This window comes from Manduca sexta, chromosome 9, assembly GCF_014839805.1.
Source record: "Manduca sexta isolate Smith_Timp_Sample1 chromosome 9, JHU_Msex_v1.0, whole genome shotgun sequence".
Lineage (NCBI taxonomy): Eukaryota > Metazoa > Arthropoda > Insecta > Lepidoptera > Sphingidae > Manduca > Manduca sexta.
Window position 1 is genome coordinate 8287429 of NC_051123.1, and position 6288 is coordinate 8293716.

The window sequence follows — 6288 nt, forward strand, 5'->3', positions numbered from 1 at the left end:
TTCAACACTTAACAACTGCAAGATTTCACTATGAACAACTTGTATGTATATTTATTTACTCCGACGGGATTTAATAGTAAACTCTATAATATTATAATATTACTATCTAAAAACACGGCGTAAGTGACAAATTATTAAATTTCACTAAAACTTTACACAATTATCTTAACAAATTATATTAAAATCCTCTTTTACAGCTAAATTACAATGCATAAATTTTATTTTCAATAAAAAATACATATCTCAATATATCAAAGAACACCTATGTATTTGTTGTTTTATCGGTAACGAATGAGGCACATTATTATTACAACTTTCACCTATATTAATTATGTACACGAATGTTGGACTCGTTTTCACAAACATAACACTCGACGGTCCGTTCTTAGGTACCCTCAAACAAAATCATTTCATGACGAGACACTTCATTTTATAAGATATATTTTACATTAACAAAATATCATTTACAATAAAAAAAAACCATTTTTGGTTATTCAAATAAATCAATGGTTTCGTAATCACATTTAAACACAATTCCAAGTTGAGATGTGAACAGAACAAAAGGGATACTAAAACATATGTAAAATAGCACGCATCGAATACTACAATCACACGAATGGGCCAACTGGACGTGTCCAATGGACACCACAACTATTGTTAGTATTCGTTCACTGTCCGGGGCGCGGTACACTGTTATGCTAAGATATGTTCTGCTTGTTAGTTCAACAAGTTCAATATGATATATCATTTAAGTCTATATTGCGTCCTCGTTTTCTAAGTATCAACAACATCTGTATGAAGTCTTAAAATCAATAAAGCTAAATTAGGAAGTACTTAAAACAATTCTTTTCCCAAAAGAATAACCGCTCTGCTAAGTTCCCATAGAAACAATATATTTTATCATAATATTTGAAAAAAATTGGTGATAGGTGTATACACACATCTGTACATATTTAACATAATTATTTTAGCACTTTAATTTATTATTATAATTTTTTGAGAAAGCACTCTTGGTGTAAGTCTAATTTTTACAATAAAGTATATATTACTCACTATATCAACAGGATATCAAAACTTTATATTTATAACTTTTGCGATATATAAAATCATTTGACGTCATTTGGAGAGAAGTAGCCATCAGATTTTCGCACCGTAGCCTCTGACGTAACTATAATAAGATCAGATTCCACATCGGCCTAAAGATAAATGCAATATGATAGAAGCTATAAATATTGAGAAAATAAATATCCACTAGGTCTAACGCAACGCTCGTGCTCCTGGTCCACGTGTCAAACTTACATGTAAAATACTCAGTAATATTCGTTTGTACTATCGTTTAACACAGACGGCGACCTTGAAGGCTACGACGCACGCGACGCCCCACGGCGGCCGCGCGGCCGGCGAAACATCAACAACAGAAACGCAACCGTATACGACGCGGGCATCTTTGGATCCGACTTCGGACTAAACTAACAATCGACAGCGGGCGCGAGCGCAGCCGAGGCCGCCGCCGCCGCTACTTGGCCAGGCGTCGGCGCAGGCGGTTGCGCAGCGCCAGCGCCGGCGCCCACGGACCCGACGCGCGCTTGCCCAGCGCCCGCGCGCACCGCTCCGGCGCCAGCTTCGACACCTTGCTCGCCGGCGCCGGCGACTCGCGGCGCGGACGCTTGCCGCCCACCGGCTCCGGTGCGAGCGGCGGCGACGCCGGCTCGTTCCGCGAGCGCAGCGCCCGCGCCGCCAGACACGCGGCCGGCGGCGGGTCCAGCGTGGTGGAGTGCACTTCGGCGTCGTCGCGCGAGCTATCGGCGCGGCGCGGGCGCTGACGCGGGGGCGGCGAGGGCGACGACGGCGAGGGCGCGGCGGGGCGGCGCGGGCGCGCGCGCGTCCCGTCGCGGCGCCGAGGTTCTCCTTCGAGCGCGTGGCCTGGCGCCGCGCCGCCGGGCCCGCCGCGCCGGCGGGGCGCGCGCCGAGTTTCCCGCCCGCGCTCCCGCCGCGCGCCACTGCTGCAGCCGCGCCGCGCAACTCTCGCGCGTACGCTCCGATGCTGCGTGTTGCTTTGCGCTAACGGCGTTGTGGCAGCCCTGTGATCGCGTGGCTCGTGCCACGCGGCGTCCCTCGTCTTCGCCGGGAGTGGACTCAGGCGCGCTTGGTGCCAGCTTTCGTGCTGGAGCCTGCTTCACCTCTGGAGGCGCGACAGGTTGCGATGGTGCTCGGCGAGTCAATATGACGACACGATCAAGAGGCGGCGGAGCGGCCGGCGCGGGTCTCGTGCGCGTCGCCGCCTGCCGGGTGTTGGGCCGCGGTGGCACCTCGACATCGTGATGAGAGCGTAGCACGCGATCATTGTTGGTGACGGTCTCATCTTTCCGCTGGTCCGTGCGAGGTCTTCGTCCACGCGGTCGAGGTGGTGCCTCCGTTGGTGAACTCGAAGATACCTCGTTGATTTGAATACCGCCATCGTCATCAGAGGGCACGCGGTCACCGCCAGCGTCCACTTGAGGTGCTTCGACGGTCGGTGGTGACGGTGGCGGCGATGGAGCGCGAGTTTCTGGTACAGGTGGCGGGACAGGTTCCGGCAATAATGTCGCAGGCGGCGTTGACTCGCGCGGTTCCGAAGCAGGGCGCTCAACCCGGGACAGTTCCTCGGGTACCGCAGCAAGTGTATTAATGACGCGCGTGCGATTGAGCAAACGCGCCATAAAGTAAGACTCAGCCGGGTTACCATAGGTAGTGATGACTTCCGAATCCTCAGCGGACGTAGATTCGTCACGCGCTGCGTCCTCAGTAGATACAACAGAGAGCCGCGAGTCTAGCGTGGCGCAGGGCGGCAACGGTGCTGGTGGGGTGGGAACCGGCGCCGGCACGGGTGCAGGGGGCGCGGACGGCGGCCGCTCGGCGTCGGAGTAACGGGTCATGATGGTGAGGCCGTTCTGCGGCATGGGGCGGTCATCGGCGCGAGGCTGGTCAGGTGGCGCGGGCGGCGGTGCGGGGGCGCGGGGCCGGCGGGCTGGCCGGGCACACGCGCCGGCGCGCTGCGGGACCGCAGCACGGTGGCACGCGGCGGGCCCGGCGGGTCCAGCATCAATGTCACCACCGACGTGTTGTCAGCACGCATGCGCGTGTTGGACCATCTGCTCGCCACAAACAATAATTAATCATAATATATTCCATCAATAATATCAGCCTTGTATTATATACTTGCCCATTGCTGAGCATGGGCCTCCTCTACTACTGAGAGGGTTTAGGCCTTAGTCCACCACGCTGGCCTAGTGCGGATTGGTAGACTTCACACACCTTCGAAATTCCTATAGAGAATACTTCTCAGATGTGCAGGTTTCCTCACGATGTTTTCCTTCACCGTTAAAGCGAACGATAAATTCACAAAGAATACACACATGATTTTTTAGAAAAGTCAGAGGTGTGTGCCCTTGGGATTTGAACCTGCGGACATTCGTCTCGGCGGTCCGTTCCACACCCAACTAGGCTATCGCCGCTAATATGGAATATATATTATATTATATATTCCATCAATACATAAGATTAATCAATATACCTTAAGATAAAGGTAACAGCTCACCTCTCTAAAGCATGATCCACTAGGCTCTTAGATGGATTCAACCAATCTCTGGGTTGACTGCCGTTACCGCCGACGAGTGCCGCCTCGTTGTGTTTTTCTGTCGCCTGAACTAGACTTACGGCGCCTTCGGGCGAGATCATGTTCCACAGCCCATCCGTGCCAAATATTAGACATCTGAGGATAACAATTGATAGTATTTTAATCTTTTATATTGAAAAAATAATATGTTTTCTGGGTTGTTATCCTTTCGAGAAGGATCAATATCTTTTTTGCATATGGGCTGTAGAAGGACTCACACCCTTTTATTTCATGGATTAACTGGGATTAAGAATAAACTTAACATGGACTACAGCCAGAAGCCGAAAGCTTGTCTCAGTATTTTTTACAAATATTATTTCTGCAAATATTTGCAAAGATATTGAGATTGTATGTTTAGCAAGATCTTGAAGTAAATGCAACATCCTGAATTATTATACTTCTTTTTATATCAGAAGTACACAGTAATATATAACAATAAGAGGGAAGGACCTTGACGACTCCAGTATCAAAACAAAGTCTTTAATAATCATTATAACAAATGAAAGGTAGCTAATATTTACATAGATCATAATAAAACACTATTGTTTTCCTAATGTTAAACACTTGTAGTGTTAAACATTTATACAACAATGTGCTGAATTGGATATATTTAAAGTCAGTGCAGTTCATATCATTTTACACATTATAATGCATCCTACAATAATTATTATAAAATAGAAACAAAAACAAACATAAATATTAGAAAAGTCAGTTTTAGCTTGTCGTTATTCCTGGACTAATGTACTCAAATTAAAATGAGACTATGCCTATGATACTTAACAGCCGTTTTCATAAATGATCCCAATCTGATTTCAAGAATAAAATCAAAAGAAGTCATTTGTAATAATATAAAAAAATCTTTGTTTTGATTGGTCCATTTTTGATATTAATCAAAAAAGCAATTGGAATTGTAAATTGAAAATTGCAATTTGATATCACTTTAATTAGTTAAAGCAATTCTCAGGGCTGTATTTTATACTATCCATTGCTTAGCAAGGGCCTTTTCTATTAATGAGTGCTAAAGTCTTAGTCCACTATACTGGTCTAATGTGGGTTCACAGATTTCAAAAGCCTTTAAAATTCCCATGGAGCATTTATCAGCATGTAGGCTTCCTCATAATAATTTCCTTCCTATTAAAGCAAACAATAATTCATGAACAATGCAATATAGCATCAACATTAAAAAATAAACTTACCGAAGATTTAGAAGGGTCTATAGTCAAAACACCCACATCTGGATCAGGACTGACTATAAACTCATCATTCTGGGGATTATAACTCCAGAGGTCTCCAAGGGACCTTGCTACTGCCAGGAACGGAATCTCGTCCATGGGCGTATTCTTCTTGATTGGTCCCTTGTGTCCAGGACGAGGTCTGTTCCACCACGACCAGCAGCGGTACCCCAGCTTTTGAGACCACTTTGCCACCGCATCTCTGTATGTCGTTCTATTTCCAATGTGGACTCTGGCTTATGGTCTGATGTTAATGGTTTCGCTGCCCATTCCTCACAACCTACAATGTTAATTGGGTATTTTTAACTGAAACATGCTAATTAATGGTTTACAAGCACTATGATATAATACTGAAGTTTATATAGACATACCTACCACAAAGAGCATGTGAAGAATTTATGATATTTAATTGCCACAATAGTTTCAGACTCAAATAAGAAAATACTGAAATTCTAACTATATGATTGATAACACAATTGTTTATTTGTTGCTATACCATATTCAGGGACACAAAATATAAGCCTTTAATATTAACATCTGTAGATAACCTGAGAAGGGTTACAGATTTGCTTCTATTGAATATTGTCTGTTTCTGATTATAAGTATAGTTACTAATTAGTTTCAGCTGGTTGATAGAAGGACCTGATAAAACAACTAAAGAATTATAAATGGGATTTATAGTCCCACAACAGCCAAATAACAAGGCCCAAATCAATTAATTATTAATGATAAAAATATCAGTGTGGATGCACTGATCAAATCTACATTTTTACAGATCAATTACTGCATCATAATTGTTATGGGAATGTTTGTCTTTAGAGAAACAAATATATAATAATAATATCAGCCTCATTTTATACTTTGTCCCACAGCTGGGCATGGGCATGCTCTACTACTGTGAGGGACTAGACCTAAGTACACTATGTTGGGATAGTGTGGATTGGTAGACTACCCAATCTCCTTAAAATTTTTATTAAAAATTCCTACTCATAATAAACAGATAGCCTCAGAATGTTTTTCTTTACCATTAAAACAAGCAATAATACACAAAGAATGCACATATCTTTGAAAAACCAAAGGTGTATGCCCTTACATTTTGAATGTGCAACATTTGTCATGGCTGTCCATTCTACACCTGACCAGGCTATAGCTACTAAAGAGAGAAGAAATATATGGATACATTAAATTAGAATTAAGCTAAAGAATAAATATGTACCGTCTTTCTGGTAACCCAGTACTATAGCAGAATCTCCAACATGACCAATGTATATTTTCCCCTCCTTATAAAAGCCACACTTGCTGTAGTTCGGCAGTGCTTGGCAATCCTGTTACTGTCTTCGGCCATTTTTTCTGTAAAACAATTGTATTACATATATATATCCATACTTAAATGTTTTAATT

General features: G+C 44.0%; 1 pseudogene; it reads right to left on the reverse strand.

Annotated features, from left to right (window-relative positions):
* Nucleotides 1-243: 243 nt before the first annotated feature.
* On the reverse strand, nucleotides 244-6232 carry LOC119188851 (annotated as a pseudogene).
* Between the last annotated feature and the right edge of the window lie 56 nt (nucleotides 6233-6288).